The sequence below is a fragment of the Schistocerca serialis genome, chromosome 4, assembly GCF_023864345.2.
Source record: "Schistocerca serialis cubense isolate TAMUIC-IGC-003099 chromosome 4, iqSchSeri2.2, whole genome shotgun sequence".
Classification (NCBI taxonomy): Eukaryota; Metazoa; Arthropoda; class Insecta; order Orthoptera; family Acrididae; genus Schistocerca; species Schistocerca serialis.
Genome location: NC_064641.1, coordinates 194,969,128 through 194,990,627, shown reverse-complemented (window position 1 = coordinate 194,990,627; position 21,500 = coordinate 194,969,128). Strand labels below are relative to the sequence as shown.

At 49.6% G+C, this 21,500-nt stretch overlaps 37 non-coding genes across 37 annotated transcripts; all 37 read left to right on the top strand.

Annotated features, from left to right (window-relative positions):
• Positions 1 to 78: 78 nt before the first annotated feature.
• Trnas-cga (transfer RNA serine (anticodon CGA)) lies at positions 79 to 160 on the top strand. The gene has a single exon. It is a non-coding gene; the product is annotated as a tRNA-Ser (tRNA).
• A 740-nt stretch (positions 161 to 900) lies between these two features.
• On the top strand, positions 901 to 982 carry Trnas-uga (transfer RNA serine (anticodon UGA)). The gene has a single exon. It is a non-coding gene; the product is annotated as a tRNA-Ser (tRNA).
• A 580-nt stretch (positions 983 to 1,562) lies between these two features.
• Positions 1,563 to 1,635, top strand: Trnaf-gaa (transfer RNA phenylalanine (anticodon GAA)). Its single transcript has one exon. It is a non-coding gene; the product is annotated as a tRNA-Phe (tRNA).
• Positions 1,636 to 2,175: 540 nt separating this feature from the next.
• Positions 2,176 to 2,248, top strand: Trnak-uuu (transfer RNA lysine (anticodon UUU)). The gene has a single exon. It is a non-coding gene; the product is annotated as a tRNA-Lys (tRNA).
• A 138-nt stretch (positions 2,249 to 2,386) lies between these two features.
• On the top strand, positions 2,387 to 2,468 carry Trnas-cga (transfer RNA serine (anticodon CGA)). Its single transcript has one exon. It is a non-coding gene; the product is annotated as a tRNA-Ser (tRNA).
• A 740-nt stretch (positions 2,469 to 3,208) lies between these two features.
• Positions 3,209 to 3,290, top strand: Trnas-uga (transfer RNA serine (anticodon UGA)). Its single transcript has one exon. It is a non-coding gene; the product is annotated as a tRNA-Ser (tRNA).
• Positions 3,291 to 3,870: 580 nt separating this feature from the next.
• Positions 3,871 to 3,943, top strand: Trnaf-gaa (transfer RNA phenylalanine (anticodon GAA)). The gene has a single exon. It is a non-coding gene; the product is annotated as a tRNA-Phe (tRNA).
• A 540-nt stretch (positions 3,944 to 4,483) lies between these two features.
• On the top strand, positions 4,484 to 4,556 carry Trnak-uuu (transfer RNA lysine (anticodon UUU)). Its single transcript has one exon. It is a non-coding gene; the product is annotated as a tRNA-Lys (tRNA).
• Positions 4,557 to 4,694: 138 nt separating this feature from the next.
• Trnas-cga (transfer RNA serine (anticodon CGA)) lies at positions 4,695 to 4,776 on the top strand. Its single transcript has one exon. It is a non-coding gene; the product is annotated as a tRNA-Ser (tRNA).
• Positions 4,777 to 5,516: 740 nt separating this feature from the next.
• On the top strand, positions 5,517 to 5,598 carry Trnas-uga (transfer RNA serine (anticodon UGA)). Its single transcript has one exon. It is a non-coding gene; the product is annotated as a tRNA-Ser (tRNA).
• A 580-nt stretch (positions 5,599 to 6,178) lies between these two features.
• Trnaf-gaa (transfer RNA phenylalanine (anticodon GAA)) lies at positions 6,179 to 6,251 on the top strand. The gene has a single exon. It is a non-coding gene; the product is annotated as a tRNA-Phe (tRNA).
• Positions 6,252 to 6,791: 540 nt separating this feature from the next.
• Positions 6,792 to 6,864, top strand: Trnak-uuu (transfer RNA lysine (anticodon UUU)). Its single transcript has one exon. It is a non-coding gene; the product is annotated as a tRNA-Lys (tRNA).
• Positions 6,865 to 7,002: 138 nt separating this feature from the next.
• Trnas-cga (transfer RNA serine (anticodon CGA)) lies at positions 7,003 to 7,084 on the top strand. The gene has a single exon. It is a non-coding gene; the product is annotated as a tRNA-Ser (tRNA).
• A 740-nt stretch (positions 7,085 to 7,824) lies between these two features.
• On the top strand, positions 7,825 to 7,906 carry Trnas-uga (transfer RNA serine (anticodon UGA)). Its single transcript has one exon. It is a non-coding gene; the product is annotated as a tRNA-Ser (tRNA).
• Positions 7,907 to 8,486: 580 nt separating this feature from the next.
• Trnaf-gaa (transfer RNA phenylalanine (anticodon GAA)) lies at positions 8,487 to 8,559 on the top strand. The gene has a single exon. It is a non-coding gene; the product is annotated as a tRNA-Phe (tRNA).
• Positions 8,560 to 9,099: 540 nt separating this feature from the next.
• Trnak-uuu (transfer RNA lysine (anticodon UUU)) lies at positions 9,100 to 9,172 on the top strand. Its single transcript has one exon. It is a non-coding gene; the product is annotated as a tRNA-Lys (tRNA).
• Positions 9,173 to 9,310: 138 nt separating this feature from the next.
• Positions 9,311 to 9,392, top strand: Trnas-cga (transfer RNA serine (anticodon CGA)). The gene has a single exon. It is a non-coding gene; the product is annotated as a tRNA-Ser (tRNA).
• Positions 9,393 to 10,132: 740 nt separating this feature from the next.
• Positions 10,133 to 10,214, top strand: Trnas-uga (transfer RNA serine (anticodon UGA)). Its single transcript has one exon. It is a non-coding gene; the product is annotated as a tRNA-Ser (tRNA).
• A 580-nt stretch (positions 10,215 to 10,794) lies between these two features.
• Trnaf-gaa (transfer RNA phenylalanine (anticodon GAA)) lies at positions 10,795 to 10,867 on the top strand. Its single transcript has one exon. It is a non-coding gene; the product is annotated as a tRNA-Phe (tRNA).
• A 540-nt stretch (positions 10,868 to 11,407) lies between these two features.
• Positions 11,408 to 11,480, top strand: Trnak-uuu (transfer RNA lysine (anticodon UUU)). Its single transcript has one exon. It is a non-coding gene; the product is annotated as a tRNA-Lys (tRNA).
• A 138-nt stretch (positions 11,481 to 11,618) lies between these two features.
• On the top strand, positions 11,619 to 11,700 carry Trnas-cga (transfer RNA serine (anticodon CGA)). Its single transcript has one exon. It is a non-coding gene; the product is annotated as a tRNA-Ser (tRNA).
• Positions 11,701 to 12,440: 740 nt separating this feature from the next.
• Trnas-uga (transfer RNA serine (anticodon UGA)) lies at positions 12,441 to 12,522 on the top strand. The gene has a single exon. It is a non-coding gene; the product is annotated as a tRNA-Ser (tRNA).
• A 580-nt stretch (positions 12,523 to 13,102) lies between these two features.
• Trnaf-gaa (transfer RNA phenylalanine (anticodon GAA)) lies at positions 13,103 to 13,175 on the top strand. The gene has a single exon. It is a non-coding gene; the product is annotated as a tRNA-Phe (tRNA).
• A 540-nt stretch (positions 13,176 to 13,715) lies between these two features.
• Trnak-uuu (transfer RNA lysine (anticodon UUU)) lies at positions 13,716 to 13,788 on the top strand. Its single transcript has one exon. It is a non-coding gene; the product is annotated as a tRNA-Lys (tRNA).
• A 138-nt stretch (positions 13,789 to 13,926) lies between these two features.
• On the top strand, positions 13,927 to 14,008 carry Trnas-cga (transfer RNA serine (anticodon CGA)). Its single transcript has one exon. It is a non-coding gene; the product is annotated as a tRNA-Ser (tRNA).
• Positions 14,009 to 14,748: 740 nt separating this feature from the next.
• Trnas-uga (transfer RNA serine (anticodon UGA)) lies at positions 14,749 to 14,830 on the top strand. Its single transcript has one exon. It is a non-coding gene; the product is annotated as a tRNA-Ser (tRNA).
• A 580-nt stretch (positions 14,831 to 15,410) lies between these two features.
• On the top strand, positions 15,411 to 15,483 carry Trnaf-gaa (transfer RNA phenylalanine (anticodon GAA)). The gene has a single exon. It is a non-coding gene; the product is annotated as a tRNA-Phe (tRNA).
• Positions 15,484 to 16,023: 540 nt separating this feature from the next.
• Positions 16,024 to 16,096, top strand: Trnak-uuu (transfer RNA lysine (anticodon UUU)). The gene has a single exon. It is a non-coding gene; the product is annotated as a tRNA-Lys (tRNA).
• Positions 16,097 to 16,234: 138 nt separating this feature from the next.
• Trnas-cga (transfer RNA serine (anticodon CGA)) lies at positions 16,235 to 16,316 on the top strand. Its single transcript has one exon. It is a non-coding gene; the product is annotated as a tRNA-Ser (tRNA).
• A 740-nt stretch (positions 16,317 to 17,056) lies between these two features.
• On the top strand, positions 17,057 to 17,138 carry Trnas-uga (transfer RNA serine (anticodon UGA)). The gene has a single exon. It is a non-coding gene; the product is annotated as a tRNA-Ser (tRNA).
• A 580-nt stretch (positions 17,139 to 17,718) lies between these two features.
• Trnaf-gaa (transfer RNA phenylalanine (anticodon GAA)) lies at positions 17,719 to 17,791 on the top strand. Its single transcript has one exon. It is a non-coding gene; the product is annotated as a tRNA-Phe (tRNA).
• Positions 17,792 to 18,331: 540 nt separating this feature from the next.
• Positions 18,332 to 18,404, top strand: Trnak-uuu (transfer RNA lysine (anticodon UUU)). The gene has a single exon. It is a non-coding gene; the product is annotated as a tRNA-Lys (tRNA).
• Positions 18,405 to 18,542: 138 nt separating this feature from the next.
• On the top strand, positions 18,543 to 18,624 carry Trnas-cga (transfer RNA serine (anticodon CGA)). The gene has a single exon. It is a non-coding gene; the product is annotated as a tRNA-Ser (tRNA).
• Positions 18,625 to 19,364: 740 nt separating this feature from the next.
• On the top strand, positions 19,365 to 19,446 carry Trnas-uga (transfer RNA serine (anticodon UGA)). The gene has a single exon. It is a non-coding gene; the product is annotated as a tRNA-Ser (tRNA).
• Positions 19,447 to 20,026: 580 nt separating this feature from the next.
• Positions 20,027 to 20,099, top strand: Trnaf-gaa (transfer RNA phenylalanine (anticodon GAA)). The gene has a single exon. It is a non-coding gene; the product is annotated as a tRNA-Phe (tRNA).
• Positions 20,100 to 20,639: 540 nt separating this feature from the next.
• Trnak-uuu (transfer RNA lysine (anticodon UUU)) lies at positions 20,640 to 20,712 on the top strand. The gene has a single exon. It is a non-coding gene; the product is annotated as a tRNA-Lys (tRNA).
• Positions 20,713 to 20,850: 138 nt separating this feature from the next.
• On the top strand, positions 20,851 to 20,932 carry Trnas-cga (transfer RNA serine (anticodon CGA)). The gene has a single exon. It is a non-coding gene; the product is annotated as a tRNA-Ser (tRNA).
• Positions 20,933 to 21,500: the final 568 nt, after the last annotated feature.

Here is a 21,500-nt window from a genome sequence, read left to right as displayed (position 1 = left end):
TGCAGCTACGCCGTTTTCTGACACCACAGTGCTTTAAACGGTAGCAGTTGCATGTGTCCGGAGAACACCGCGCTAACGGCAGTCGTGGCCGAGTGGTTAAGGCGTCTGACTCGAAATCAGATTCCCTCTGGGAGCGTAGGTTCGAATCCTACCGTGTGCGTGCGATTTTGCGTAAAGAGGAGCAAACATTTTCGCACACATGTGACATGTGTGGGCGAATGCGGGTGCAAACCAGTGACGCCATTCTCAACAAGACGAAAATTTCCGTTTTAAGAATACTGAGTTTTCGCGACGACCGCTGCTTACTCTGGCTATCGGTTCACCTCACACTGACACTGACGCTGGGACTGCAGAAAGCCGTCGCTGAGATCGTGAGTACACAGATGTGCTCGAAAGTGATGGACAGAGCGAACATCTCATTTTCTTTTTAAGAATCGCAATTTCAATCACTCGAGTGCGGCAAAAGCAGTGGTGCAGCGTTTCTTTTCTTAAGATCTCGCAGCTGCTTGGAGGTATGTCCATCGTTTTAAGACGGCAGAAAACTAGCGTCAGCGGTGCGTCAGTGGGAAGTCTGTGAAGTCGCCATTGGAGCCGTAAGCCAGTAATTACGACATGCGAATCACTCGCACACCACGCAGCTGTACGATAATGCTCTTGCGTGGGTCCGCATAGCTGAGTCGGTAGAGCGTTAGGTTTTCAACCGAAGGGTCCTGGGTTCAAGTCCCTGTCTGGGCGAAAATTAATACACCTGGGTTCAAGTCCCTGTCTGGGCGAAAATTAATACACTTTCGTAACGGCTAATGGAAACCGTACAGGAAAGAGTGAGGCCACGCCGTTTTCTGCCACCAGATTGCTTCTAAAGATGGCGGTTTCAGTTGTCGGGAGTCGCTTCCGCCACCGGCAGTCGTGGCCGAGTGGTTAAGGCGTCTGACTTGAAATCAGATTCCCTCTGGGAGCGTAGGTTCGAGTCCTGCCGACTGCGAAAATTTTCTCGCTCTCAAATGGCGGACGTTCAGCTGCATCCTAGCAGTTGCGTCACTACTAAACACGTGGGTCACCAGCAATGTGCAGCGCTATTTGATCCAGGGCGCAGCGCTACAGTCGCGCCCAGAAGCCGCAGCTCATCTCCGCGTCTCACAGGCGTCCACCAGGTGTTAGTACAAGTGTCGCCTCACTGGGCAGTGCAGATGTGTCCATTTTAGCTTGCAGACGATGACGTGTGACCTAACGCAAGTCGAATGTTTTACCGTGAGTATCTGCAAGATACTGCCTCTCATACGGTGGAGAGACTCACTCCTTCTTGTGTCTCGTTCTCCGCACACGAGTTGCCCCTGGCATCGATATAGCACGGGTTTTCTAGCGTCAGCGAAGTCAATATTACACGAATCGAGTCGACATGTTTGCTTGTTACGATGACGGAAGAAGAAGAAATGTGTGTGTAACTTCACTGCATCGGCTGCTCGCCTTTCAGCGCCCCTGTGTCTGATCAGACGAAGGTGACTGTGAAATTGGCAACGAGGCAGAGGTTAATGAACACATGCAAATGACAACCTTCACCGTCAGCCGAAATAGCTCAGTTGGGAGAGCGTTAGACTGAAGATCTAAAGGTCCCTGGTTCGATCCCGGGTTTCGGCACCGATTCGTTTTGATGCGACGCCAATGGAATTACTCTGCGTTTGTGATAATGCAACTACCGCTGACAACAAAAATGACTCTCTCCTGTAGCTGTTCTGGTTGTCTAGTGCATGCCATAAGAGGAACTCACTAGACAACTAACTCCCCTAGAAGCAAAAGAATTAAAAATATCCTACCGACTGCATTCCTTTTTCTGTGTCAGGTGGTGAAGAACGTCTTCAACGGAACCGTGAAATGAGCGAAAGCGTGGGAAACATTGCATTCGAAATGCTTGTGAATTTTCCAATTGCCCAGTGAGTGTCGACAAAACACGTAAATTCTCTGCTCCAACGTATGAGACGTAACAACTGGTGCAATTTGTTGTTGCATCATGTGCCAGCAGTCTTCGATAGTGTGTTACGAGCTTAGCGCGATAAGTTTGTAGATAGCATTTAGGCGACGTTTTATTTGTTAACGGCCCCATACAGCGATTGCACAACAGTAAAGGACATGAGTCAATGTATAGTTGTGCGTCGTGGGAGGTTTTGCAGCCTCGTGTGAGCTCGGATAGCTCAGTCGGTAGAGCATTAGGCTTTTAACCTAAGGGCCCCGGTTTCAAGTCCCTGTCCAGGCGGAAATTTTAATACTTTGGTAGCGATTCGTCTGGTAGCGGTGGAGACGCTACAGAAAATAATGCAGCTACGCCGTTTTCTGACACCACAGTGCTTTAAACGGTAGCAGTTGCATGTGTCCGGAGAACACCGCGCTAACGGCAGTCGTGGCCGAGTGGTTAAGGCGTCTGACTCGAAATCAGATTCCCTCTGGGAGCGTAGGTTCGAATCCTACCGTGTGCGTGCGATTTTGCGTAAAGAGGAGCAAACATTTTCGCACACATGTGACATGTGTGGGCGAATGCGGGTGCAAACCAGTGACGCCATTCTCAACAAGACGAAAATTTCCGTTTTAAGAATACTGAGTTTTCGCGACGACCGCTGCTTACTCTGGCTATCGGTTCACCTCACACTGACACTGACGCTGGGACTGCAGAAAGCCGTCGCTGAGATCGTGAGTACACAGATGTGCTCGAAAGTGATGGACAGAGCGAACATCTCATTTTCTTTTTAAGAATCGCAATTTCAATCACTCGAGTGCGGCAAAAGCAGTGGTGCAGCGTTTCTTTTCTTAAGATCTCGCAGCTGCTTGGAGGTATGTCCATCGTTTTAAGACGGCAGAAAACTAGCGTCAGCGGTGCGTCAGTGGGAAGTCTGTGAAGTCGCCATTGGAGCCGTAAGCCAGTAATTACGACATGCGAATCACTCGCACACCACGCAGCTGTACGATAATGCTCTTGCGTGGGTCCGCATAGCTGAGTCGGTAGAGCGTTAGGTTTTCAACCGAAGGGTCCTGGGTTCAAGTCCCTGTCTGGGCGAAAATTAATACACCTGGGTTCAAGTCCCTGTCTGGGCGAAAATTAATACACTTTCGTAACGGCTAATGGAAACCGTACAGGAAAGAGTGAGGCCACGCCGTTTTCTGCCACCAGATTGCTTCTAAAGATGGCGGTTTCAGTTGTCGGGAGTCGCTTCCGCCACCGGCAGTCGTGGCCGAGTGGTTAAGGCGTCTGACTTGAAATCAGATTCCCTCTGGGAGCGTAGGTTCGAGTCCTGCCGACTGCGAAAATTTTCTCGCTCTCAAATGGCGGACGTTCAGCTGCATCCTAGCAGTTGCGTCACTACTAAACACGTGGGTCACCAGCAATGTGCAGTGCTGTTTGATCCAGGGCGCAGCGCTACAGTCGCGCCCAGAAGCCGCAGCTCATCTCCGCGTCTCACAGGCGTCCACCAGGTGTTAGTACAAGTGTCGCCTCACTGGGCAGTGCAGATGTGTCCATTTTAGCTTGCAGACGATGACGTGTGAGCTAACGCAAGTCGAATGTTTTACCGTGAGTATCTGCAAGATACTGCCTCTCATACGGTGGAGAGACTCACTCCTTCTTGTGTCTCGTTCTCCGCACACGAGTTGCCCCTGGCATCGATATAGCACGGGTTTTCTAGCGTCAGCGAAGTCAATATTACACGAATCGAGTCGACATGTTTGCTTGTTACGATGACGGAAGAAGAAGAAATGTGTGTGTAACTTCACTGCATCGGCTGCTCGCCTTTCAGCGCCCCTGTGTCTGATCAGACGAAGGTGACTGTGAAATTGGCAACGAGGCAGAGGTTAATGAACACATGCAAATGACAACCTTCACCGTCAGCCGAAATAGCTCAGTTGGGAGAGCGTTAGACTGAAGATCTAAAGGTCCCTGGTTCGGTCCCGGGTTTCGGCACCGATTCGTTTTGATGCGACGCCAATGGAATTACTCTGCGTTTGTGATAATGCAACTACCGCTGACAACAAAAATGACTCTCTCCTGTAGCTGTTCTGGTTGTCTAGTGCATGCCATAAGAGGAACTCACTAGACAACTAACTCCCCTAGAAGCAAAAGAATTAAAAATATCCTACCGACTGCATTCCTTTTTCTGTGTCAGGTGGTGAAGAACGTCTTCAACGGAACCGTGAAATGAGCGAAAGCGTGGGAAACATTGCATTCGAAATGCTTGTGAATTTTCCAATTGCCCAGTGAGTGTCGACAAAACACGTAAATTCTCTGCTCCAACGTATGAGACGTAACAACTGGTGCAATTTGTTGTTGCATCATGTGCCAGCAGTCTTCGATAGTGTGTTACGAGCTTAGCGCGATAAGTTTGTAGATAGCATTTAGGCGACGTTTTATTTGTTAACGGCCCCATACAGCGATTGCACAACAGTAAAGGACATGAGTCAATGTATAGTTGTGCGTCGTGGGAGGTTTTGCAGCCTCGTGTGAGCTCGGATAGCTCAGTCGGTAGAGCATTAGGCTTTTAACCTAAGGGCCCCGGTTTCAAGTCCCTGTCCAGGCGGAAATTTTAATACTTTGGTAGCGATTCGTCTGGTAGCGGTGGAGACGCTACAGAAAATAATGCAGCTACGCCGTTTTCTGACACCACAGTGCTTTAAACGGTAGCAGTTGCATGTGTCCGGAGAACACCGCGCTAACGGCAGTCGTGGCCGAGTGGTTAAGGCGTCTGACTCGAAATCAGATTCCCTCTGGGAGCGTAGGTTCGAATCCTACCGTGTGCGTGCGATTTTGCGTAAAGAGGAGCAAACATTTTCGCACACATGTGACATGTGTGGGCGAATGCGGGTGCAAACCAGTGACGCCATTCTCAACAAGACGAAAATTTCCGTTTTAAGAATACTGAGTTTTCGCGACGACCGCTGCTTACTCTGGCTATCGGTTCACCTCACACTGACACTGACGCTGGGACTGCAGAAAGCCGTCGCTGAGATCGTGAGTACACAGATGTGCTCGAAAGTGATGGACAGAGCGAACATCTCATTTTCTTTTTAAGAATCGCAATTTCAATCACTCGAGTGCGGCAAAAGCAGTGGTGCAGCGTTTCTTTTCTTAAGATCTCGCAGCTGCTTGGAGGTATGTCCATCGTTTTAAGACGGCAGAAAACTAGCGTCAGCGGTGCGTCAGTGGGAAGTCTGTGAAGTCGCCATTGGAGCCGTAAGCCAGTAATTACGACATGCGAATCACTCGCACACCACGCAGCTGTACGATAATGCTCTTGCGTGGGTCCGCATAGCTGAGTCGGTAGAGCGTTAGGTTTTCAACCGAAGGGTCCTGGGTTCAAGTCCCTGTCTGGGCGAAAATTAATACACCTGGGTTCAAGTCCCTGTCTGGGCGAAAATTAATACACTTTCGTAACGGCTAATGGAAACCGTACAGGAAAGAGTGAGGCCACGCCGTTTTCTGCCACCAGATTGCTTCTAAAGATGGCGGTTTCAGTTGTCGGGAGTCGCTTCCGCCACCGGCAGTCGTGGCCGAGTGGTTAAGGCGTCTGACTTGAAATCAGATTCCCTCTGGGAGCGTAGGTTCGAGTCCTGCCGACTGCGAAAATTTTCTCGCTCTCAAATGGCGGACGTTCAGCTGCATCCTAGCAGTTGCGTCACTACTAAACACGTGGGTCACCAGCAATGTGCAGTGCTGTTTGATCCAGGGCGCAGCGCTACAGTCGCGCCCAGAAGCCGCAGCTCATCTCCGCGTCTCACAGGCGTCCACCAGGTGTTAGTACAAGTGTCGCCTCACTGGGCAGTGCAGATGTGTCCATTTTAGCTTGCAGACGATGACGTGTGAGCTAACGCAAGTCGAATGTTTTACCGTGAGTATCTGCAAGATACTGCCTCTCATACGGTGGAGAGACTCACTCCTTCTTGTGTCTCGTTCTCCGCACACGAGTTGCCCCTGGCATCGATATAGCACGGGTTTTCTAGCGTCAGCGAAGTCAATATTACACGAATCGAGTCGACATGTTTGCTTGTTACGATGACGGAAGAAGAAGAAATGTGTGTGTAACTTCACTGCATCGGCTGCTCGCCTTTCAGCGCCCCTGTGTCTGATCAGACGAAGGTGACTGTGAAATTGGCAACGAGGCAGAGGTTAATGAACACATGCAAATGACAACCTTCACCGTCAGCCGAAATAGCTCAGTTGGGAGAGCGTTAGACTGAAGATCTAAAGGTCCCTGGTTCGATCCCGGGTTTCGGCACCGATTCGTTTTGATGCGACGCCAATGGAATTACTCTGCGTTTGTGATAATGCAACTACCGCTGACAACAAAAATGACTCTCTCCTGTAGCTGTTCTGGTTGTCTAGTGCATGCCATAAGAGGAACTCACTAGACAACTAACTCCCCTAGAAGCAAAAGAATTAAAAATATCCTACCGACTGCATTCCTTTTTCTGTGTCAGGTGGTGAAGAACGTCTTCAACGGAACCGTGAAATGAGCGAAAGCGTGGGAAACATTGCATTCGAAATGCTTGTGAATTTTCCAATTGCCCAGTGAGTGTCGACAAAACACGTAAATTCTCTGCTCCAACGTATGAGACGTAACAACTGGTGCAATTTGTTGTTGCATCATGTGCCAGCAGTCTTCGATAGTGTGTTACGAGCTTAGCGCGATAAGTTTGTAGATAGCATTTAGGCGACGTTTTATTTGTTAACGGCCCCATACAGCGATTGCACAACAGTAAAGGACATGAGTCAATGTATAGTTGTGCGTCGTGGGAGGTTTTGCAGCCTCGTGTGAGCTCGGATAGCTCAGTCGGTAGAGCATTAGGCTTTTAACCTAAGGGCCCCGGTTTCAAGTCCCTGTCCAGGCGGAAATTTTAATACTTTGGTAGCGATTCGTCTGGTAGCGGTGGAGACGCTACAGAAAATAATGCAGCTACGCCGTTTTCTGACACCACAGTGCTTTAAACGGTAGCAGTTGCATGTGTCCGGAGAACACCGCGCTAACGGCAGTCGTGGCCGAGTGGTTAAGGCGTCTGACTCGAAATCAGATTCCCTCTGGGAGCGTAGGTTCGAATCCTACCGTGTGCGTGCGATTTTGCGTAAAGAGGAGCAAACATTTTCGCACACATGTGACATGTGTGGGCGAATGCGGGTGCAAACCAGTGACGCCATTCTCAACAAGACGAAAATTTCCGTTTTAAGAATACTGAGTTTTCGCGACGACCGCTGCTTACTCTGGCTATCGGTTCACCTCACACTGACACTGACGCTGGGACTGCAGAAAGCCGTCGCTGAGATCGTGAGTACACAGATGTGCTCGAAAGTGATGGACAGAGCGAACATCTCATTTTCTTTTTAAGAATCGCAATTTCAATCACTCGAGTGCGGCAAAAGCAGTGGTGCAGCGTTTCTTTTCTTAAGATCTCGCAGCTGCTTGGAGGTATGTCCATCGTTTTAAGACGGCAGAAAACTAGCGTCAGCGGTGCGTCAGTGGGAAGTCTGTGAAGTCGCCATTGGAGCCGTAAGCCAGTAATTACGACATGCGAATCACTCGCACACCACGCAGCTGTACGATAATGCTCTTGCGTGGGTCCGCATAGCTGAGTCGGTAGAGCGTTAGGTTTTCAACCGAAGGGTCCTGGGTTCAAGTCCCTGTCTGGGCGAAAATTAATACACCTGGGTTCAAGTCCCTGTCTGGGCGAAAATTAATACACTTTCGTAACGGCTAATGGAAACCGTACAGGAAAGAGTGAGGCCACGCCGTTTTCTGCCACCAGATTGCTTCTAAAGATGGCGGTTTCAGTTGTCGGGAGTCGCTTCCGCCACCGGCAGTCGTGGCCGAGTGGTTAAGGCGTCTGACTTGAAATCAGATTCCCTCTGGGAGCGTAGGTTCGAGTCCTGCCGACTGCGAAAATTTTCTCGCTCTCAAATGGCGGACGTTCAGCTGCATCCTAGCAGTTGCGTCACTACTAAACACGTGGGTCACCAGCAATGTGCAGCGCTATTTGATCCAGGGCGCAGCGCTACAGTCGCGCCCAGAAGCCGCAGCTCATCTCCGCGTCTCACAGGCGTCCACCAGGTGTTAGTACAAGTGTCGCCTCACTGGGCAGTGCAGATGTGTCCATTTTAGCTTGCAGACGATGACGTGTGACCTAACGCAAGTCGAATGTTTTACCGTGAGTATCTGCAAGATACTGCCTCTCATACGGTGGAGAGACTCACTCCTTCTTGTGTCTCGTTCTCCGCACACGAGTTGCCCCTGGCATCGATATAGCACGGGTTTTCTAGCGTCAGCGAAGTCAATATTACACGAATCGAGTCGACATGTTTGCTTGTTACGATGACGGAAGAAGAAGAAATGTGTGTGTAACTTCACTGCATCGGCTGCTCGCCTTTCAGCGCCCCTGTGTCTGATCAGACGAAGGTGACTGTGAAATTGGCAACGAGGCAGAGGTTAATGAACACATGCAAATGACAACCTTCACCGTCAGCCGAAATAGCTCAGTTGGGAGAGCGTTAGACTGAAGATCTAAAGGTCCCTGGTTCGATCCCGGGTTTCGGCACCGATTCGTTTTGATGCGACGCCAATGGAATTACTCTGCGTTTGTGATAATGCAACTACCGCTGACAACAAAAATGACTCTCTCCTGTAGCTGTTCTGGTTGTCTAGTGCATGCCATAAGAGGAACTCACTAGACAACTAACTCCCCTAGAAGCAAAAGAATTAAAAATATCCTACCGACTGCATTCCTTTTTCTGTGTCAGGTGGTGAAGAACGTCTTCAACGGAACCGTGAAATGAGCGAAAGCGTGGGAAACATTGCATTCGAAATGCTTGTGAATTTTCCAATTGCCCAGTGAGTGTCGACAAAACACGTAAATTCTCTGCTCCAACGTATGAGACGTAACAACTGGTGCAATTTGTTGTTGCATCATGTGCCAGCAGTCTTCGATAGTGTGTTACGAGCTTAGCGCGATAAGTTTGTAGATAGCATTTAGGCGACGTTTTATTTGTTAACGGCCCCATACAGCGATTGCACAACAGTAAAGGACATGAGTCAATGTATAGTTGTGCGTCGTGGGAGGTTTTGCAGCCTCGTGTGAGCTCGGATAGCTCAGTCGGTAGAGCATTAGGCTTTTAACCTAAGGGCCCCGGTTTCAAGTCCCTGTCCAGGCGGAAATTTTAATACTTTGGTAGCGATTCGTCTGGTAGCGGTGGAGACGCTACAGAAAATAATGCAGCTACGCCGTTTTCTGACACCACAGTGCTTTAAACGGTAGCAGTTGCATGTGTCCGGAGAACACCGCGCTAACGGCAGTCGTGGCCGAGTGGTTAAGGCGTCTGACTCGAAATCAGATTCCCTCTGGGAGCGTAGGTTCGAATCCTACCGTGTGCGTGCGATTTTGCGTAAAGAGGAGCAAACATTTTCGCACACATGTGACATGTGTGGGCGAATGCGGGTGCAAACCAGTGACGCCATTCTCAACAAGACGAAAATTTCCGTTTTAAGAATACTGAGTTTTCGCGACGACCGCTGCTTACTCTGGCTATCGGTTCACCTCACACTGACACTGACGCTGGGACTGCAGAAAGCCGTCGCTGAGATCGTGAGTACACAGATGTGCTCGAAAGTGATGGACAGAGCGAACATCTCATTTTCTTTTTAAGAATCGCAATTTCAATCACTCGAGTGCGGCAAAAGCAGTGGTGCAGCGTTTCTTTTCTTAAGATCTCGCAGCTGCTTGGAGGTATGTCCATCGTTTTAAGACGGCAGAAAACTAGCGTCAGCGGTGCGTCAGTGGGAAGTCTGTGAAGTCGCCATTGGAGCCGTAAGCCAGTAATTACGACATGCGAATCACTCGCACACCACGCAGCTGTACGATAATGCTCTTGCGTGGGTCCGCATAGCTGAGTCGGTAGAGCGTTAGGTTTTCAACCGAAGGGTCCTGGGTTCAAGTCCCTGTCTGGGCGAAAATTAATACACCTGGGTTCAAGTCCCTGTCTGGGCGAAAATTAATACACTTTCGTAACGGCTAATGGAAACCGTACAGGAAAGAGTGAGGCCACGCCGTTTTCTGCCACCAGATTGCTTCTAAAGATGGCGGTTTCAGTTGTCGGGAGTCGCTTCCGCCACCGGCAGTCGTGGCCGAGTGGTTAAGGCGTCTGACTTGAAATCAGATTCCCTCTGGGAGCGTAGGTTCGAGTCCTGCCGACTGCGAAAATTTTCTCGCTCTCAAATGGCGGACGTTCAGCTGCATCCTAGCAGTTGCGTCACTACTAAACACGTGGGTCACCAGCAATGTGCAGTGCTATTTGATCCAGGGCGCAGCGCTACAGTCGCGCCCAGAAGCCGCAGCTCATCTCCGCGTCTCACAGGCGTCCACCAGGTGTTAGTACAAGTGTCGCCTCACTGGGCAGTGCAGATGTGTCCATTTTAGCTTGCAGACGATGACGTGTGAGCTAACGCAAGTCGAATGTTTTACCGTGAGTATCTGCAAGATACTGCCTCTCATACGGTGGAGAGACTCACTCCTTCTTGTGTCTCGTTCTCCGCACACGAGTTGCCCCTGGCATCGATATAGCACGGGTTTTCTAGCGTCAGCGAAGTCAATATTACACGAATCGAGTCGACATGTTTGCTTGTTACGATGACGGAAGAAGAAGAAATGTGTGTGTAACTTCACTGCATCGGCTGCTCGCCTTTCAGCGCCCCTGTGTCTGATCAGACGAAGGTGACTGTGAAATTGGCAACGAGGCAGAGGTTAATGAACACATGCAAATGACAACCTTCACCGTCAGCCGAAATAGCTCAGTTGGGAGAGCGTTAGACTGAAGATCTAAAGGTCCCTGGTTCGATCCCGGGTTTCGGCACCGATTCGTTTTGATGCGACGCCAATGGAATTACTCTGCGTTTGTGATAATGCAACTACCGCTGACAACAAAAATGACTCTCTCCTGTAGCTGTTCTGGTTGTCTAGTGCATGCCATAAGAGGAACTCACTAGACAACTAACTCCCCTAGAAGCAAAAGAATTAAAAATATCCTACCGACTGCATTCCTTTTTCTGTGTCAGGTGGTGAAGAACGTCTTCAACGGAACCGTGAAATGAGCGAAAGCGTGGGAAACATTGCATTCGAAATGCTTGTGAATTTTCCAATTGCCCAGTGAGTGTCGACAAAACACGTAAATTCTCTGCTCCAACGTATGAGACGTAACAACTGGTGCAATTTGTTGTTGCATCATGTGCCAGCAGTCTTCGATAGTGTGTTACGAGCTTAGCGCGATAAGTTTGTAGATAGCATTTAGGCGACGTTTTATTTGTTAACGGCCCCATACAGCGATTACACAACAGTAAAGGACATGAGTCAATGTATAGTTGTGCGTCGTGGGAGGTTTTGCAGCCTCGTGTGAGCTCGGATAGCTCAGTCGGTAGAGCATTAGGCTTTTAACCTAAGGGCCCCGGTTTCAAGTCCCTGTCCAGGCGGAAATTTTAATACTTTGGTAGCGATTCGTCTGGTAGCGGTGGAGACGCTACAGAAAATAATGCAGCTACGCCGTTTTCTGACACCACAGTGCTTTAAACGGTAGCAGTTGCATGTGTCCGGAGAACACCGCGCTAACGGCAGTCGTGGCCGAGTGGTTAAGGCGTCTGACTCGAAATCAGATTCCCTCTGGGAGCGTAGGTTCGAATCCTACCGTGTGCGTGCGATTTTGCGTAAAGAGGAGCAAACATTTTCGCACACATGTGACATGTGTGGGCGAATGCGGGTGCAAACCAGTGACGCCATTCTCAACAAGACGAAAATTTCCGTTTTAAGAATACTGAGTTTTCGCGACGACCGCTGCTTACTCTGGCTATCGGTTCACCTCACACTGACACTGACGCTGGGACTGCAGAAAGCCGTCGCTGAGATCGTGAGTACACAGATGTGCTCGAAAGTGATGGACAGAGCGAACATCTCATTTTCTTTTTAAGAATCGCAATTTCAATCACTCGAGTGCGGCAAAAGCAGTGGTGCAGCGTTTCTTTTCTTAAGATCTCGCAGCTGCTTGGAGGTATGTCCATCGTTTTAAGACGGCAGAAAACTAGCGTCAGCGGTGCGTCAGTGGGAAGTCTGTGAAGTCGCCATTGGAGCCGTAAGCCAGTAATTACGACATGCGAATCACTCGCACACCACGCAGCTGTACGATAATGCTCTTGCGTGGGTCCGCATAGCTGAGTCGGTAGAGCGTTAGGTTTTCAACCGAAGGGTCCTGGGTTCAAGTCCCTGTCTGGGCGAAAATTAATACACCTGGGTTCAAGTCCCTGTCTGGGCGAAAATTAATACACTTTCGTAACGGCTAATGGAAACCGTACAGGAAAGAGTGAGGCCACGCCGTTTTCTGCCACCAGATTGCTTCTAAAGATGGCGGTTTCAGTTGTCGGGAGTCGCTTCCGCCACCGGCAGTCGTGGCCGAGTGGTTAAGGCGTCTGACTTGAAATCAGATTCCCTCTGGGAGCGTAGGTTCGAGTCCTGCCGACTGCGAAAATTTTCTCGCTCTCAAATGGCGGACGTTCAGCTGCATCCTAGCAGTTGCGTCACTACTAAACACGTGGGTCACCAGCAATGTGCAGTGCTATTTGATCCAGGGCGCAGCGCTACAGTCGCGCCCAGAAGCCGCAGCTCATCTCCGCGTCTCACAGGCGTCCACCAGGTGTTAGTACAAGTGTCGCCTCACTGGGCAGTGCAGATGTGTCCATTTTAGCTTGCAGACGATGACGTGTGAGCTAACGCAAGTCGAATGTTTTACCGTGAGTATCTGCAAGATACTGCCTCTCATACGGTGGAGAGACTCACTCCTTCTTGTGTCTCGTTCTCCGCACACGAGTTGCCCCTGGCATCGATATAGCACGGGTTTTCTAGCGTCAGCGAAGTCAATATTACACGAATCGAGTCGACATGTTTGCTTGTTACGATGACGGAAGAAGAAGAAATGTGTGTGTAACTTCACTGCATCGGCTGCTCGCCTTTCAGCGCCCCTGTGTCTGATCAGACGAAGGTGACTGTGAAATTGGCAACGAGGCAGAGGTTAATGAACACATGCAAATGACAACCTTCACCGTCAGCCGAAATAGCTCAGTTGGGAGAGCGTTAGACTGAAGATCTAAAGGTCCCTGGTTCGATCCCGGGTTTCGGCACCGATTCGTTTTGATGCGACGCCAATGGAATTACTCTGCGTTTGTGATAATGCAACTACCGCTGACAACAAAAATGACTCTCTCCTGTAGCTGTTCTGGTTGTCTAGTGCATGCCATAAGAGGAACTCACTAGACAACTAACTCCCCTAGAAGCAAAAGAATTAAAAATATCCTACCGACTGCATTCCTTTTTCTGTGTCAGGTGGTGAAGAACGTCTTCAACGGAACCGTGAAATGAGCGAAAGCGTGGGAAACATTGCATTCGAAATGCTTGTGAATTTTCCAATTGCCCAGTGAGTGTCGACAAAACACGTAAATTCTCTGCTCCAACGTATGAGACGTAACAACTGGTGCAATTTGTTGTTGCATCATGTGCCAGCAGTCTTCGATAGTGTGTTACGAGCTTAGCGCGATAAGTTTGTAGATAGCATTTAGGCGACGTTTTATTTGTTAACGGCCCCATACAGCGATTGCACAACAGTAAAGGACATGAGTCAATGTATAGTTGTGCGTCGTGGGAGGTTTTGCAGCCTCGTGTGAGCTCGGATAGCTCAGTCGGTAGAGCATTAGGCTTTTAACCTAAGGGCCCCGGTTTCAAGTCCCTGTCCAGGCGGAAATTTTAATACTTTGGTAGCGATTCGTCTGGTAGCGGTGGAGACGCTACAGAAAATAATGCAGCTACGCCGTTTTCTGACACCACAGTGCTTTAAACGGTAGCAGTTGCATGTGTCCGGAGAACACCGCGCTAACGGCAGTCGTGGCCGAGTGGTTAAGGCGTCTGACTCGAAATCAGATTCCCTCTGGGAGCGTAGGTTCGAATCCTACCGTGTGCGTGCGATTTTGCGTAAAGAGGAGCAAACATTTTCGCACACATGTGACATGTGTGGGCGAATGCGGGTGCAAACCAGTGACGCCATTCTCAACAAGACGAAAATTTCCGTTTTAAGAATACTGAGTTTTCGCGACGACCGCTGCTTACTCTGGCTATCGGTTCACCTCACACTGACACTGACGCTGGGACTGCAGAAAGCCGTCGCTGAGATCGTGAGTACACAGATGTGCTCGAAAGTGATGGACAGAGCGAACATCTCATTTTCTTTTTAAGAATCGCAATTTCAATCACTCGAGTGCGGCAAAAGCAGTGGTGCAGCGTTTCTTTTCTTAAGATCTCGCAGCTGCTTGGAGGTATGTCCATCGTTTTAAGACGGCAGAAAACTAGCGTCAGCGGTGCGTCAGTGGGAAGTCTGTGAAGTCGCCATTGGAGCCGTAAGCCAGTAATTACGACATGCGAATCACTCGCACACCACGCAGCTGTACGATAATGCTCTTGCGTGGGTCCGCATAGCTGAGTCGGTAGAGCGTTAGGTTTTCAACCGAAGGGTCCTGGGTTCAAGTCCCTGTCTGGGCGAAAATTAATACACCTGGGTTCAAGTCCCTGTCTGGGCGAAAATTAATACACTTTCGTAACGGCTAATGGAAACCGTACAGGAAAGAGTGAGGCCACGCCGTTTTCTGCCACCAGATTGCTTCTAAAGATGGCGGTTTCAGTTGTCGGGAGTCGCTTCCGCCACCGGCAGTCGTGGCCGAGTGGTTAAGGCGTCTGACTTGAAATCAGATTCCCTCTGGGAGCGTAGGTTCGAGTCCTGCCGACTGCGAAAATTTTCTCGCTCTCAAATGGCGGACGTTCAGCTGCATCCTAGCAGTTGCGTCACTACTAAACACGTGGGTCACCAGCAATGTGCAGTGCTATTTGATCCAGGGCGCAGCGCTACAGTCGCGCCCAGAAGCCGCAGCTCATCTCCGCGTCTCACAGGCGTCCACCAGGTGTTAGTACAAGTGTCGCCTCACTGGGCAGTGCAGATGTGTCCATTTTAGCTTGCAGACGATGACGTGTGAGCTAACGCAAGTCGAATGTTTTACCGTGTGTATCTGCAAGATACTGCCTCTCATACGGTGGAGAGACTCACTCCTTCTTGTGTCTCGTTCTCCGCACACGAGTTGCCCCTGGCATCGATATAGCACGGGTTTTCTAGCGTCAGCGAAGTCAATATTACACGAATCGAGTCGACATGTTTGCTTGTTACGATGACGGAAGAAGAAGAAATGTGTGTGTAACTTCACTGCATCGGTTGCTCGCCTTTCAGCGCCCCTGTGTCTGATCAGACGAAGGTGACTGTGAAATTGGCAACGAGGCAGAGGTTAATGAACACATGCAAATGACAACCTTCACCGTCAGCCGAAATAGCTCAGTTGGGAGAGCGTTAGACTGAAGATCTAAAGGTCCCTGGTTCGATCCCGGGTTTCGGCACCGATTCGTTTTGATGCGACGCCAATGGAATTACTCTGCGTTTGTGATAATGCAACTACCGCTGACAACAAAAATGACTCTCTCCTGTAGCTGTTCTGGTTGTCTAGTGCATGCCATAAGAGGAACTCACTAGACAACTAACTCCCCTAGAAGCAAAAGAATTAAAAATATCCTACCGACTGCATTCCTTTTTCTGTGTCAGGTGGTGAAGAACGTCTTCAACGGAACCGTGAAATGAGCGAAAGCGTGGGAAACATTGCATTCGAAATGCTTGTGAATTTTCCAATTGCCCAGTGAGTGTCGACAAAACACGTAAATTCTCTGCTCCAACGTATGAGACGTAACAACTGGTGCAATTTGTTGTTGCATCATGTGCCAGCAGTCTTCGATAGTGTGTTACGAGCTTAGCGCGATAAGTTTGTAGACAGCATTTAGGCGACGTTTTATTTGTTAACGGCCCCATACAGCGATTGCACAACAGTAAAGGACATGAGTCAATGTATAGTTGTGCGTCGTGGGAGGTTTTGCAGCCTCGTGTGAGCTCGGATAGCTCAGTCGGTAGAGCATTAGGCTTTTAACCTAAGGGCCCCGGTTTCAAGTCCCTGTCCAGGCGGAAATTTTAATACTTTGGTAGCGATTCGTCTGGTAGCGGTGGAGACGCTACAGAAAATAATGCAGCTACGCCGTTTTCTGACACCACAGTGCTTTAAACGGTAGCAGTTGCATGTGTCCGGAGAACACCGCGCTAACGGCAGTCGTGGCCGAGTGGTTAAGGCGTCTGACTCGAAATCAGATTCCCTCTGGGAGCGTAGGTTCGAATCCTACCGTGTGCGTGCGATTTTGCGTAAAGAGGAGCAAACATTTTCGCACACATGTGACATGTGTGGGCGAATGCGGGTGCAAACCAGTGACGCCATTCTCAACAAGACGAAAATTTCCGTTTTAAGAATACTGAGTTTTCGCGACGACCGCTGCTTACTCTGGCTATCGGTTCACCTCACACTGACACTGACGCTGGGACTGCAGAAAGCCGTCGCTGAGATCGTGAGTACACAGATGTGCTCGAAAGTGATGGACAGAGCGAACATCTCATTTTCTTTTTAAGAATCGCAATTTCAATCACTCGAGTGCGGCAAAAGCAGTGGTGCAGCGTTTCTTTTCTTAAGATCTCGCAGCTGCTTGGAGGTATGTCCATCGTTTTAAGACGGCAGAAAACTAGCGTCAGCGGTGCGTCAGTGGGAAGTCTGTGAAGTCGCCATTGGAGCCGTAAGCCAGTAATTACGACATGCGAATCACTCGCACACCACGCAGCTGTACGATAATGCTCTTGCGTGGGTCCGCATAGCTGAGTCGGTAGAGCGTTAGGTTTTCAACCGAAGGGTCCTGGGTTCAAGTCCCTGTCTGGGCGAAAATTAATACACCTGGGTTCAAGTCCCTGTCTGGGCGAAAATTAATACACTTTCGTAACGGCTAATGGAAACCGTACAGGAAAGAGTTAGGCCACGCCGTTTTCTGCCACCAGATTGCTTCTAAAGATGGCGGTTTCAGTTGTCGGGAGTCGCTTCCGCCACCGGCAGTCGTGGCCGAGTGGTTAAGGCGTCTGACTTGAAATCAGATTCCCTCTGGGAGCGTAGGTTCGAGTCCTGCCGACTGCGAAAATTTTCTCGCTCTCAAATGGCGGACGTTCAGCTGCATCCTAGCAGTTGCGTCACTACTAAACACGTGGGTCACCAGCAATGTGCAGTGCTATTTGATCCAGGGCGCAGCGCTACAGTCGCGCCCAGAAGCCGCAGCTCATCTCCGCGTCTCACAGGCGTCCACCAGGTGTTAGTACAAGTGTCGCCTCACTGGGCAGTGCAGATGTGTCCATTTTAGCTTGCAGACGATGACGTGTGAGCTAACGCAAGTCGAATGTTTTACCGTGAGTATCTGCAAGATACTGCCTCTCATACGGTGGAGAGACTCACTCCTTCTTGTGTCTCGTTCTCCGCACACGAGTTGCCCCTGGCATCGATATAGCACGGGTTTTCTAGCGTCAGCGAAGTCAATATTACACGAATCGAGTCGACATGTTTGCTTGTTACGATGACGGAAGAAGAAGAAATGTGTGTGTAACTTCACTGCATCGGCTGCTCGCCTTTCAGCGCCCCTGTGTCTGATCAGACGAAGGTGACTGTGAAATTGGCAACGAGGCAGAGGTTAATGAACACATGCAAATGACAACCTTCACCGTCAGCCGAAATAGCTCAGTTGGGAGAGCGTTAGACTGAAGATCTAAAGGTCCCTGGTTCGATCCCGGGTTTCGGCACCGATTCGTTTTGATGCGACGCCAATGGAATTACTCTGCGTTTGTGATAATGCAACTACCGCTGACAACAAAAATGACTCTCTCCTGTAGCTGTTCTGGTTGTCTAGTGCATGCCATAAGAGGAACTCACTAGACAACTAACTCCCCTAGAAGCAAAAGAATTAAAAATATCCTACCGACTGCATTCCTTTTTCTGTGTCAGGTGGTGAAGAACGTCTTCAACGGAACCGTGAAATGAGCGAAAGCGTGGGAAACATTGCATTCGAAATGCTTGTGAATTTTCCAATTGCCCAGTGAGTGTCGACAAAACACGTAAATTCTCTGCTCCAACGTATGAGACGTAACAACTGGTGCAATTTGTTGTTGCATCATGTGCCAGCAGTCTTCGATAGTGTGTTACGAGCTTAGCGCGATAAGTTTGTAGATAGCATTTAGGCGACGTTTTATTTGTTAACGGCCCCATACAGCGATTGCACAACAGTAAAGGACATGAGTCAATGTATAGTTGTGCGTCGTGGGAGGTTTTGCAGCCTCGTGTGAGCTCGGATAGCTCAGTCGGTAGAGCATTAGGCTTTTAACCTAAGGGCCCCGGTTTCAAGTCCCTGTCCAGGCGGAAATTTTAATACTTTGGTAGCGATTCGTCTGGTAGCGGTGGAGACGCTACAGAAAATAATGCAGCTACGCCGTTTTCTGACACCACAGTGCTTTAAACGGTAGCAGTTGCATGTGTCCGGAGAACACCGCGCTAACGGCAGTCGTGGCCGAGTGGTTAAGGCGTCTGACTCGAAATCAGATTCCCTCTGGGAGCGTAGGTTCGAATCCTACCGTGTGCGTGCGATTTTGCGTAAAGAGGAGCAAACATTTTCGCACACATGTGACATGTGTGGGCGAATGCGGGTGCAAACCAGTGACGCCATTCTCAACAAGACGAAAATTTCCGTTTTAAGAATACTGAGTTTTCGCGACGACCGCTGCTTACTCTGGCTATCGGTTCACCTCACACTGACACTGACGCTGGGACTGCAGAAAGCCGTCGCTGAGATCGTGAGTACACAGATGTGCTCGAAAGTGATGGACAGAGCGAACATCTCATTTTCTTTTTAAGAATCGCAATTTCAATCACTCGAGTGCGGCAAAAGCAGTGGTGCAGCGTTTCTTTTCTTAAGATCTCGCAGCTGCTTGGAGGTATGTCCATCGTTTTAAGACGGCAGAAAACTAGCGTCAGCGGTGCGTCAGTGGGAAGTCTGTGAAGTCGCCATTGGAGCCGTAAGCCAGTAATTACGACATGCGAATCACTCGCACACCACGCAGCTGTACGATAATGCTCTTGCGTGGGTCCGCATAGCTGAGTCGGTAGAGCGTTAGGTTTTCAACCGAAGGGTCCTGGGTTCAAGTCCCTGTCTGGGCGAAAATTAATACACCTGGGTTCAAGTCCCTGTCTGGGCGAAAATTAATACACTTTCGTAACGGCTAATGGAAACCGTACAGGAAAGAGTGAGGCCACGCCGTTTTCTGCCACCAGATTGCTTCTAAAGATGGCGGTTTCAGTTGTCGGGAGTCGCTTCCGCCACCGGCAGTCGTGGCCGAGTGGTTAAGGCGTCTGACTTGAAATCAGATTCCCTCTGGGAGCGTAGGTTCGAGTCCTGCCGACTGCGAAAATTTTCTCGCTCTCAAATGGCGGACGTTCAGCTGCATCCTAGCAGTTGCGTCACTACTAAACACGTGGGTCACCAGCAATGTGCAGTGCTATTTGATCCAGGGCGCAGCGCTACAGTCGCGCCCAGAAGCCGCAGCTCATCTCCGCGTCTCACAGGCGTCCACCAGGTGTTAGTACAAGTGTCGCCTCACTGGGCAGTGCAGATGTGTCCATTTTAGCTTGCAGACGATGACGTGTGACCTAACGCAAGTCGAATGTTTTACCGTGAGTATCTGCAAGATACTGCCTCTCATACGGTGGAGAGACTCACTCCTTCTTGTGTCTCGTTCTCCGCACACGAGTTGCCCCTGGCATCGATATAGCACGGGTTTTCTAGCGTCAGCGAAGTCAATATTACACGAATCGAGTCGACATGTTTGCTTGTTACGATGACGGAAGAAGAAGAAATGTGTGTGTAACTTCACTGCATCGGCTGCTCGCCTTTCAGCGCCCCTGTGTCTGATCAGACGAAGGTGACTGTGAAATTGGCAACGAGGCAGAGGTTAATGAACACATGCAAATGACAACCTTCACCGTCAGCCGAAATAGCTCAGTTGGGAGAGCGTTAGACTGAAGATCTAAAGGTCCCTGGTTCGATCCCGGGTTTCGGCACCGATTCGTTTTGATGCGACGCCAATGGAATTACTCTGCGTTTGTGATAATGCAACTACCGCTGACAACAAAAATGACTCTCTCCTGTAGCTGTTCTGGTTGTCTAGTGCATGCCATAAGAGGAACTCACTAGACAACTAACTCCCCTAGAAGCAAAAGAATTAAAAATATCCTACCGACTGCATTCCTTTTTCTGTGTCAGGTGGTGAAGAACGTCTTCAACGGAACCGTGAAATGAGCGAAAGCGTGGGAAACATTGCATTCGAAATGCTTGTGAATTTTCCAATTGCCCAGTGAGTGTCGACAAAACACGTAAATTCTCTGCTCCAACGTATGAGACGTAACAACTGGTGCAATTTGTTGTTGCATCATGTGCCAGCAGTCTTCGATAGTGTGTTACGAGCTTAGCGCGATAAGTTTGTAGATAGCATTTAGGCGACGTTTTATTTGTTAACGGCCCCATACAGCGATTGCACAACAGTAAAGGACATGAGTCAATGTATAGTTGTGCGTCGTGGGAGGTTTTGCAGCCTCGTGTGAGCTCGGATAGCTCAGTCGGTAGAGCATTAGGCTTTTAACCTAAGGGCCCCGGTTTCAAGTCCCTGTCCAGGCGGAAATTTTAATACTTTGGTAGCGATTCGTCTGGTAGCGGTGGAGACGCTACAGAAAATAATGCAGCTACGCCGTTTTCTGACACCACAGTGCTTTAAACGGTAGCAGTTGCATGTGTCCGGAGAACACCGCGCTAACGGCAGTCGTGGCCGAGTGGTTAAGGCGTCTGACTCGAAATCAGATTCCCTCTGGGAGCGTAGGTTCGAATCCTACCGTGTGCGTGCGATTTTGCGTAAAGAGGAGCAAACATTTTCGCACACATGTGACATGTGTGGGCGAATGCGGGTGCAAACCAGTGACGCCATTCTCAACAAGACGAAAATTTCCGTTTTAAGAATACTGAGTTTTCGCGACGACCGCTGCTTACTCTGGCTATCGGTTCACCTCACACTGACACTGACGCTGGGACTGCAGAAAGCCGTCGCTGAGATCGTGAGTACACAGATGTGCTCGAAAGTGATGGACAGAGCGAACATCTCATTTTCTTTTTAAGAATCGCAATTTCAATCACTCGAGTGCGGCAAAAGCAGTGGTGCAGCGTTTCTTTTCTTAAGATCTCGCAGCTGCTTGGAGGTATGTCCATCGTTTTAAGACGGCAGAAAACTAGCGTCAGCGGTGCGTCAGTGGGAAGTCTGTGAAGTCGCCATTGGAGCCGTAAGCCAGTAATTACGACATGCGAATCACTCGCACACCACGCAGCTGTACGATAATGCTCTTGCGTGGGTCCGCATAGCTGAGTCGGTAGAGCGTTAGGTTTTCAACCGAAGGGTCCTGGGTTCAAGTCCCTGT